Source organism: Salmo salar, chromosome 20, assembly GCF_965601325.2.
Source record: "Salmo salar chromosome 20, fSalSal1, whole genome shotgun sequence".
In the NCBI taxonomy this organism is placed as follows: domain Eukaryota; kingdom Metazoa; phylum Chordata; class Actinopteri; order Salmoniformes; family Salmonidae; genus Salmo; species Salmo salar.
Genome location: NC_138310.1, coordinates 62,233,705 through 62,245,646, shown reverse-complemented (window position 1 = coordinate 62,245,646; position 11,942 = coordinate 62,233,705). Strand labels below are relative to the sequence as shown.

At 43.1% G+C, this 11,942-nt stretch overlaps 1 protein-coding gene across 1 annotated transcript in view; it reads left to right on the top strand.

The window, feature by feature from the left end:
* The first annotated feature begins 579 nt into the window (after positions 1 to 579).
* Positions 580 to 11,942, top strand: part of LOC106581048 (septin-4) — a 70,240-nt gene continuing 58,877 nt past the window's right edge. The window contains exon 1 of the mRNA XM_014162739.3: positions 580 to 900. The gene's annotated coding sequence lies outside the window, so the exon portion shown is untranslated. The remainder of the gene's footprint in view (positions 901 to 11,942) is intronic.

The window sequence follows — 11,942 nt, the reverse complement described above, 5'->3', positions numbered from 1 at the left end:
ACATTTTGTTATAAAGAAGCAGTCATTATAAAATGTCAATAGATTATCCAAATAACACATTCATTGTGCCACCCTGGCTACCCAGACTCTTTGCTCCGGCCAAACAATATGCCACGCCCACGGACGTTAGTTTCGTATGTAGCGAACGACAGAGCATGGAATAAGTTATTGTGAAACGAACCGTCGGGCTAGTTTTTATTGTATTTAACTAGGCAAGTCAGTTAATTAAGAACACATTCTTATTTACAATGACGGCCTACAGTGGGTTAACTGCCTTGTTTAGGGTTACGACAGATTTTTACATTCTCAGGTCGGGGATTTGATCCAGCAATATTTCGATTAATGGCCCAACGCTCTAACCACTAGGCTACCTACCGCCCCAATATAGCCTAACCTACACGTACACTCTCTTATTATGTAATGAATGGGAACTGGACAATGCAATCTTCCCTGCGGAGGGAAGGGTACGTTTCTCAGGCACACGTGACCATATCCATCCTGCGCATCCATGTGCGATTGTTTTCATTCCGATGGTGGCGCAGGCTGTGCCGCGTGACGTCACGGTAAGTCTGGCTGGGCAGTACTGCTACTGAACAGTGCGCTGTTAAAATCGCTTCACACAGAAGCTGCCATTCAGTGTTTTAGCACTTTAGAATAGGCACCGGTGCAAGGAACAGCAGTGGAAGACGAAGTGGAGCTGCCTCCTGTACCATTTAAGATAGGGTAGGTTGGTCGCAAGCCTCTCAGAATCCTCATTGTCCTGCACAATAAACACACGGAATACACCACGTAAACCCCAAACGGAGGCTTGAAGAGTGTTGGCATTGCATTCATACTGCAATTGCAAAATGGAAAATTCGTCTTCCAACAACCGGTTTAGGACAACAATGTTCAACCACGGTGAGTAGTCAATCTCTCTAGGAACGTGAATGTGCCAATAAGTAGCCTATGCAGGTGTGATCGAAGGAGAACATCGGGAAAACAATTCCAAATTGGTCCGTTGGTTTGCATCGTAGGGGGTTCAGCGCCCTGCAGCATCTCGTGCACTCTCACTCCCGTATTGGTTTGTTTTGGGCTCGTATTTATCTAGGATGGCGCACATATTGCTGGTCGCACGAGTATTGCTTGTTAAAGTGGTGTCCTCAATTGATTAAACTGTGTCGGCTGGAGTTTCAGGGAGACGAGAAAAGCAACCCAAATAGCTACAGTGTGCCACACTGTGCGGCCCAAATGGATATGTCTATATTGTGGACGTTAGATACATTTTTTTGCGCATCTTTTTTTTGCGCATCTTTTTTTTAAGTGTCCTGTCAGTTTGACAATAGATTTTTTTTTGCCCATGTCAAACTAACGTTACACTTTTTTGTGTGTGTGGGCATCCCACGAAAACCTGCTCCCTGAGTCGTTGCATATTTACTTTAAACAGAGGTCATAAACCAGACTTTTGGCCCATGCTGTCCTGTTGGGCTGAGTTTTACCCTTTAAGGCAGGAAAGTAGGTGAAAGAGCCATACATCCAAGTGATGGGCTATGCAGTTCACAAGAGGTGGTGGATATATCATTTGCTTGTCTACTAATCAGCATATTGATTACATTATTGGTTACCTCATCCATCAAATCATGGGATAAACCCAAAGATTTTATAGGGCTAAGCCAAAACTCATGATCAAAAGTTTACTCCAGTTGTGTGTATTTATGTTGTTAGGGGACTAGCCAGCCGACAGGGACTAGCCAGCCGACAGGGACTAGCTAGCCGACAGGGACTAGCTGGTGCTCATATATACCTGAGACTCCGTTTACCCTTTACATGAACCCTGTTTATATAATCACAACTCTGTCATAGCAATGACAAAACAACCTGCCTCCAGTCCAGTCCCATCATAGGTATGGTGCTATTTGACCATACCTATATGACCATTGCACTGACTGACATTTTGGAGAATATATTTCCTCCAGTTGCATAAAAGTGCTTTATTCTCCAGCCAGACTCTGGGGAAAGTAGCTCATCTATGTCTACACTGATCATCTCTGTATCAATATCAGCATTGTTTTTACTGCTGAGTGACAGGTAGCTTGCCCTCTGACGAGGCCTTTTCCAATGATGATGGCGTGACCACGATGACCTGACTTTTTTTTTCTTCTTTTGCATACAACACAAGCCATGGAGTGAATGAACCATTCACAATTCCAAGCTGACTGTGTTTACTTGTGCCAAACGAATTATTTTCATTTTAACTCTGTGCCCCAATGATGCCACCACGGATAAACATCTGGTTAGTCCAGACCGTTGCCTTAAAAGAAAGAGGGAACAGAGAGAAAGGGGGATATACAGAGCCTGATCTACACCAGCAAAAACAGCCTGTCCTCTGAGTCCCACCCTTGAGAGCGAGAGACACACACAAGTCTGACATCAGATCAGTGTGTTGATTTGTGAGGGAGGCTCATATGGATGTACTTTACAGCAGCCAGACCAGTCAGCTGATGGTCGTGCATTCTTTTATATATGGTATAAGTAGACTGAAACAGTGGCTTTTTCTTAGAGTCCATTGTCCCTTTTCCAAATACAGGTTGTAGGTTTCTGTGAACTCGATGATCCTCACTAAATTCTATTACTTTCTGAGACGGAGCAAAGTTTTAATTTGGTCGCCTTCTTCCTACCATTTTTAGCTGTCGACTGTCCCTGTTTATAGTAGCTCAAATTGGAATCTAGGCCGGTGTAATTAACCCATTTGAACTGATTTTAACAAATGAAAAAAGGTCTCTTTCTTAAACAAGTACAAATCTCAGACCAACTCAACCTGTGATACCCAAAACAATGGGAAGGAACCCTACTACTTTACAGTAGGAAGTTAAAGTAGAGGAAGCGGCTGCTCTCTGTAGTCCAGCTGGGAAAACATCCAGTAGTGGTAGAGACAGACGAGACTGATGAGCAGAGACTTGGGTTCAAATAGTATTTCAAACCTTACAAACTGAGCCTGTCTGAAGTGCCATATGGGCAGGATTTGGCAATTTTGTGACTCCCATTGACCACTGCACCAAGCAAGCTCAATCAAGCGTGGCTAAAGGTATGTAATTAAACAAATACCATTTGAACCCAGGCCCAGTCATAGTGGCTAGCGGTGGACATTCCTCAGTGAGAGCTTGTTGGAGAGACGCAGCCATCCCAGACCACTGTGGCTTCACTAACAGCATCATGGCTAGAGAGGCACTCCATGTAGGTCATCACAAAATCCACACTGAAATCAAGAAGGCCAGCCATTATATTATCAGTACAGCCATTGTTACAACAAAATAGCTATATACAGTACCTGTCAAAGGTTTGGACACACCTGCTCATTCAAGGGTTTTTCTTAATTCTTACTATTTTCTAAATTGTTGAATAATAGTGAAGACATATAAACTATGAAGTAACACATGGAATCATGTAGTAACCAATAAAGTGTTAAACAAATCAAAATATATTTTAGATCCTTCAATGTAGCCACCCTTTTCCTTGATTACAATTTTGCTCACTCTTGGCATTCCCTCAACCAGCTCCACCTGGAATGCTTTTCCAACAGTCTTGAAGGAGTTCCCACATATCCAAGATGGCATAGCAGTCAGACGTCTTTTGTCCTCGTCTTGTCGTGTCCCGTGTATGTGTGTGTATATATATATATATACACTGCTCAAAAAAATAAAGGGAACACTAAAATAACACATCCTAGATCTGAATGAATGAAATAATCTTACTAAATACTTTTTTCTTTACATAGTTGAATGTGCTGACAACAAAATCACACAAATAATCAATGGAAATCCAATGTATCAATCCATGGAGGTCTGGATTTGGAGTCACACTCAAAATTAAAGTGGAAAACTACACTACAGGCTGATCCAACTTTGATGTAATGTCCTTAAAACAAGTCAAAATGAGGCTCAGTAGTGTGTGTGGCCTCCACGTGCCTGTATGACCTCCCTACAACGCCTGGGCATGCTCCTGATGAGGTGGCGGATGGTCTCCTGAGGGATCTCCTCCCAGACCTGGACTAAAGCATCCGCCAACTCCTGGACAGTCTGTGGTGCAACGTGGCGTTGGTGGATGGAGCGAGACATGATGTCCCATATGTGCTCAATTGGATTCAGGTCTGGGGAACGGGCGGGCCAGTCCATAGCATCAATGTCTTCCTCTTGCAGGAACTGCTGACACACTCCAGCCACATGAGGTCTAGCATTGTCTTGCATTAGGAGGAACCCAGGGCCAACCGCACCAGCATATGGTCTCACAAGGGGTCTGAGGATCTCATCTCGGTACCTAATGGCAGTCAGGCTACCTCTGGCGAGCACATGGAGGGCTGTGCGGCCCCCCAAAGAAATGCCACCCCACACCATGACTGACCCACTGCCAAACCGGTCATGCTGGAGAATGTTGCAGGCAGCAGAACGTTCTCCACGGCGTCTCCAGACTCTGTCACGTCTGTCACGTGCTCAGTGTGAACCTGCTTTCATCTGTGAAGAGCACAGGGCGCCAGTGGCGAATTTGCCAATCTTGGTGTTCTCTGGCAAATGCCAAACGTCCTGCACGGTGTTGGGCTGTAAGCACAACCCCCACCTGTGGACGTCGGGCCCTCATACCACCCTCATGGAGACTGTTTCTGACCGTTTGAGCAGACACATGCACATTTGTGGCCTGCTGGAGGTCATTTTGCAGGGCTCTGGCAGTGCTCCTCCTGCTCCTCCTTGCACAAAGGCGGAGGTAGTGGTCCTGCTGCTTGGTTGTTGCCCTCCTACGGCCTCCTCCACATCTCCTGATGTACTGGCCTGTCTCCTGGTAGCGCCTCCATGCTCTGGACACTACGCTGACAGACACAGCAAACCTTCTTGCCACAGCTCGAATTGATGTGCCATCCTGGATGAGCTGCACTACCTGAGCCACTTGTGTGGGTTGTAGACTCCGTCTCATGCTACCACTAGAGTGAAAGCACCGCCAGCATTCAAAAGTGACCAAAACATCAGCCAGGAAGCATAGGAACTGAGAAGTGGTCTGTGGTCACCACCTGCAGAACCACTCCTTTATTGGGGGTGTCTTGCTAATTGCCTATAATTTCCACCTGTTTTCTATTCCATTTGCACAACAGCATGTGGAATGTATTGTCAATCAGTGTTGCTTCCTAAGTGGACAGTTTGATTTCACAGAAGTGTAATTGACTTGGAGTTACATTGTGTTGTTTAAGTGTTCCCTTTATTTTTTTGAGCAGTGTGTATATATATATATATATATATATATATATATAATAAAACTTATTTTCTTCGCATATCTTTTTATATATTTTTTTTCTTCTAAAAACTCAACTTCAAAGCACTCTCCTGCAACTCACCTCACCAATTAAAAAAAAAAAAGCTAGCCAGAAGCTAGCGTTAGTATTCAGCTAACCACGGTTGGCGGTCATCAGCTATCCCTTAGCTTGAATAGCTATCGGCAGTTTTGTATAACGCGAAGCAGACCAGAGCATACCGAACGTATTTTTCTCTCCATATCCCCGGATTTCTATCGCAAGCTCTGGACATTTACACCTAGATCTTGCAGCTAGCTAGCTGCTATCCGAGTGACTATTGGCCCAGAGGAAACATCAATTATTCCGGAGCTAGCCAGCTGAAGAGTTCCATCAGCCACTCCTGGGCTACATTCACCTATCCGGACCCGTTTTACTGCCGATGCGGAGCCCCACCGGGCCTTCACGACTGGACTACCGACGTTATTTGCCCGAGGGAGTTATCCAACTGGCCCCTCTGTCGCGACATAACCTGAACGCCCATCTGCGGCCCGCTAATCGTTAGCTGTCTTATTGGCTGCTATCTCAATAGGTCTATCGGACAATTTTCTTGGGCCACTATAACTATAATTATTTTGCCAATTGGACTGGTCCCCTACCACACGGAACCCCACTAATCTACAGACTGAAACGCACGAGGTGCCTAAAAACAGAGCTCCCTCCAACTTCTGCCAGCTTGTATCTATGGCCCGGCTAGCTGTCTGAATCTCACTGGACCCTTATGATCACTCGGCTAAGCATGCCTCTCCTTAATGTCAATATGCCTTGTCCATTGCTGTTTTGGTTAGTGTTTATTGGCTTATTTCACTGTAGAGCCTCTAGCCCTGCTCATTATACCTTATCCAACCTTTCAGTTTCACCACCCACACATGCTATGACATCACCTGGTTTCAATGATGTTTCTAGAGACAATATCTCTCTCATCATCACTCAATGCCTAGGTTTACCTCCACTGTATTCACATCCTACCATACCTTTGTCTGTACATTATACCTTGAAGCTATTTTATCACCCCCAGAAACCTGCTCCTTTTACTCTCTATTCCGGACGTCATAGACGACCAATTCTCATAGCTTTTAGCCGTACCCTTATCCTAGTCCTCCTCTGTTCCTCTGGTGATGTAGAGGTGAATCGAGGCCCTGCAGTGCCTAGCTCCACTCCTATTCCCCAGGCGCTCTCTTTTGATGACTTCTGTAACCGTAATAGCCTTGGTTTCATGCATGTTAACCTCTTACATCTAGACGTTCCGCTAGCGGAACACCTGCTCCAATATCCAATGATGGGCGTGGCGCGAAATACAAAGTCCTCGAAAATCCGAAAACTTCCATTTTTCAAACATATGACTATTTTACACCATTTTAAAGACAAGACTCTCCTTTATCTAACCACACTGTCCAATTTCAAAAAGGCTTTACAGCGAAAGCAAAACATTAGATTATGTCAGCAGAGTACCCAGCCAGAAATAATCAGACACCCATTTTTAAAGCTAGCATATAATGTCACAAAAACCAAAACCACAGCTAAATGCAGCACTAACCTTTGATCTTCATCAGATGACACTCCTAGGACATGTTATACAATACATGCATGTTTTGTTCAATCAAGTTCATATTTATATCAAAAACCAGCTTTTTACATTAGCATGTGATGTTCAGAACTAGCATTCCCACCGAACACTTCCGGTGAATTTACTAAATTACTCACGATAAACGTTCACAAAAAACATAATTATTTTAAGAATTATAGATACAGAACTCCTTTATGCAATCGCGGTGTCAGTTTTTTAAAAATAGCTTTTCGTTGAAAGCACATTTTGCAATATTCTGAGTAGATAGCTCGCCATCACGGGCTAGCTATTTTGACACCCACCAAGTTTGGCCCTCACCAAACTCAGATTTACTATAAGAAAAATTGGATTACCTTTGCTGTTCTTTGTCAGAATGCACTGCCAGGACTTCTACTTCAATAACAAATGTTGGTTTGGTTCCAAATAATCCATAGTTATATCCAAATAGCGGCGTTTTGTTCGTGCGTTCAAGACACTATCCGAAGGGTAAAGAAGGGCGCGTTTCGTGACAAAAAAATTCAAAATATTCCATTACCGTACTTCGAAGCATGTCAAACGCTGTTTAAAATCAATTTTTATGCGATTTTTCTCGTAAAAAAGCGATAATATTCCGACCGGGAAACTCTGTTTTCGTTCAAAGACGAAAAAATAAAAACATGGAGTCGTCTCGTGCACGCGCCCCCAGTCTCATTGTTCTCAGATCGACCACTATCCAAATGCGCTACTGTTTTTCAGCCATGGCCTGCAAAGTCATCATTCAATGTTCTGGCGCCTTCTGAGAGCCTATGGGAGCGTTGGAAAATGTCACGTTACAGCAGAAATCCCCTGTTTTGGATAGAGATGATCAAGAAGGCCAATAAATAGTCAGAGAGGGTGCTTCCTGTTTGGAATCTTCTCAGGTTTTGGCCTGCCAAATGAGTTCTGTTATACTCACAGACACCATTCAAACAGTTTTAGAAACTTTGGAGTGTTTTCTATCCAAAGCTAATAATTATATGCATATTCTAGTTTCTGGGCAGGAGTAATAATCAGATTAAATCGGGTACGTTTTTTTATCCGGCCATGAAAATACTGCCCCCTATCCATAACAAGTTAACATTAGAAGCCTCCTCCCTAAGTTTGTTTCATTCACTGCTTTAGCACACTCTGCCAACCTGGATGTCCTAGCCGTGTCTGAATCCTGGCTTAGGAAGACCACCAAAAACTCTGAAATCTTCATCCCTAACTACAACATTTTCAGACAAGATAGAACGACCAAAGGGGGCGATGTTGCAATCTACTGCAGAGATAGCCTGCAGAGTTTTGTCCTACTATCCAGGTCTGTACCCAAACAATTTGAACTTCTACTTTTAAAAATCCACCTCTCTAAAAACAAGTCTCTCACCGTTGCTGCCTGCTGTTTTCAACCAAGATCTCAGCGATCACTGCCTCATTGCCTGCATCCGTAATGGGTCAGCGGTCAAACGACCTCCACTCATCACTGTCAAACTCTCCGAGCAAGCCTTTCTAATCGACCTGGCCCGGGTATCCTGGAAGGATATTGACCTCATCCCGTCAGTAGAGGATGCCTGGTTATTTTTTTTTAAATGCCTTCCTCACCATCTTAAATAAGCATGCCCCATTCAAGAAATTTAGAACCAGGAACAAATATAGCCCTTGGTTCTCTCCAGACCTGACTGCCCTTAACCAACACAAAAACATCCTGTGGCGTTCTGCATTAGCATCGAACAGCCCCCGTGATATGCAACTTTTCAGGGACGTCAGAAACCAATATACACAGGCAGTTAGAAAAGCCAAGGCTAGTTTTTTCAAGCAGAAATTTGCTTCCTGCAACACAAACTCAAAAAAGTTCTGGGACACTGTAAAGTCCATGGAGAATAAGAACATCTCCTCCCAGCTGCCCACTGCACTGAGGATAGGAAACTCTGTCACCACCGATAAATCCACTATAATTGAGAATTTCAATAAGCATTTTTCTACGGCTGGCCATGCTTTCCACCTGGCTACCCCTACCGTGGTCAACAGCACTGCACCCCCCACAGCTACTCGCCCAAGCCTTCCCCATTTCTCCTTCTCCTAAATCCAGTCAACTGATGTTCTGAAAGAGCTGCAAAATCTGGACCCCTACAAATCAGCCAGGCTGGACAATCTGGACCCTTTCTTTCTAAAATTATCTGGTGAAATTGTTACAACCCCTATTACTAGCCTGTTGCAACCCCTATTACTAGATTGGTAAGCAGCTGCGGTCATCCCCCTCTTCAAAGGGGGGGACATTCTTGACCCAAACTACAGACCTATATCTATCCTACCATGCCGTTCTAAGGTCTTCGAAAGTCAAGTCAACAAACAAATTACCGACCATTTTGAATCCTACTGCACCAAGTAAAACTAAATGCATGCTCTTCAACCGATCGCTGCCCGCACCTGCCCACCCGTCCAGCATCACTACTCTGGACGGTTCTGACTTAGAATATGTGGACAACTACAAATACCTTTGTGTCTGGTTAGACTGTAAACTCTCCTTCCAGACTCACATCAAACATCTCCAATCCAAAGTTAAATCTAGAATTGGCTTCCTATTTCGCAACAAAGCATCCTTCACTCATGCTGCCAAACATAACTTCGTAAAACTGACCATTCTACCGATCCTCGACTTTGGCGACGTCATTTACAAAATAGCCTCCAATACCCTACTCAATAAACTGGATGCAGTCTATCACAGTGCCATCCGTTTTGTCACCAAAGCCCCATATACTACCCACCACTGCGACCTGTGCGCTCTCGTTGGCTGGTCCTCGCTTCATACCCGTCGCCAAACCCACTGGCTCCAGGTCATCTACAAGACCCTGCTAGGTAAAGTCCCCCCTTATCTCAGCTCACTGGTCACCATAGCAGCACCCACCTGTAGCACGCGCTCCAGAAGGTATATCTCTCTGGTCACCTCCAAAGCCAATTCCTCCTTCGGCCCGCCTCTCCTTCCAGTTCTCTGCTGCCAATGACTGGAACGAACTACAAAAATCTCTGAAACTGGAAACACTTATCTCCCTCAGTAGCTTTAAGCACCAGCTGTCAGAGCAGCTCACAGATCACTGCACCTGTACATAGCCCATCTATAATTTAGCCCAAACAACTACCTCTTCCCCTACTGTATTTATTTATTTATTTATTTTGCTCCTTTGCACCCCATTATTTATATTTCTACTTTGCACTTTCTTCCACTACAAATCTACCATTCCAGTGTTTTACTTGCTATATTGTATTTATTTTGCCACAATGGCCTTTTTTTGCCTTTACCTCCCTTATCTCACCTCATTTGCTCATATTGTATATAGACTTATTTTTCTACTGTATTATTGACTGTATGTTTGTTTTACTCCATGTTTAACTCTGTTGTATGTGTTGAACTGCTTTGCTTTATCTTGGCCAGGTCGCAATTGTAAATGAGAACTTGTTCTCAACTTGCCTACCTGGTTAAATAAAGGTGAAAAAATAAATAAATAAATAAATAAATAAATATATATATATATATATATATATATATATATATATATATATATATATATATATATATATATATATATATATATACTGAGCACTTGTTGGCTGCTTTTCCTTCACTCTGCAGTATAACTCATCCCAAACCATCTCAATTGGGTTGAGGTCGGGTGATTGTGGAGGTCATCTGATGCAGCACTCCATCACTCTCCTTCTTGGTCAAATAGCCCTTACACAGCCTGGAGGTGTGTTGGGTCATTGTCCTGTTGAAAAACAAATTATAGTCCCACTAAGCACAAACCAGATGGGATGGCTTATCTCTGCAGAATGCTGTGGTAGCCATGCTGGTTAAGTGTGCCTTGAATTCTAAATAAATCACAGACAGTGTCACCAGCAAAGCACCATCACAACTCCTCCATGCTTCTTGGTGGGAACCACACATGCGGAGATCCTCCGTTCACCTACTCTGCGTCTCACAAAGACACGGCGGTTGGAACCAAAAATCTCAAATTTGGGCTCATCAGACCAAAGGACAGATTTCCACCGTTCTACTGTCCATTTCTTATGTTTCTTGGCCCAAGCAAGTCTTCTTATTATTGGTGTCCATTAGTAGTGGTTTCTTTGCAGCAATTCGACCATGGAGTCCTGACTCCTCTGAACAGTTGATGTTGAGATGTGTCTGTTACTTGAACTCTGAAGCATTTATTTGGGCTGCAATTTCGGAGGCTGGTAACTTTAATGAACTTATTCTCTGCGGCAGAGGTAACTCTGGGTCTTCTTTACTTATGGCGGTCCTCATGAGAGCCTGTTTCCTCATAGCTATTGATGGTTTTTGTGACTGCACTTGAAGAAACTTTCAAAGTTCTTGAAATTTTCCGGTTTGACTGTCCTTCATGTCTTAAAGTAATGATGGACTGTCATTTCTCTTTGCTTATTTGAGCTGTTCTTGCCATAATATGGACTTGGTCTTTTACCAAATAGGGCTATCTTCTGTATACCACCCCTACCTTGTCACAACAACTGATTGGCTCAAACGCATTAACAAGGCACACCTGTTAATTTAAATGCATTCCAGGTGACTACCTCATGAAGCTGGTTGAGAGAATGCCATGAGTGTGCAAAGCTGTCATCAAGTCAAAGGGTGGCTATAAAATATATTTTGATTTGTTTAACACTTTTTTGGTTACAACATGATTCCATATGTGTTATTTCATAGTTTTGATGTCTTCACTATTATTCTACAATGTAGAAAATAGTCAAATTGAAAGAAAAACCCTTGAATGAGTAAGGGTATCCAATCTTTTGACTGATACTACATACATACATACATACATACATACATACATACATACATACATACATACATACATACATACATACATACATACATACAGTGCATTCGTAAAGTATTCTGACCCCTTTACTTTTCCACATTTTGTTACCATACAGCCTTATTCTAAAATTGATTAAATTGTGTTTTTCCCCTCAATTTACACACAATAACCCATAATGACAAAGCAAAAACGGGTTTAAGAAATATTAAAAAAAAAACATATTACATTTCTATAA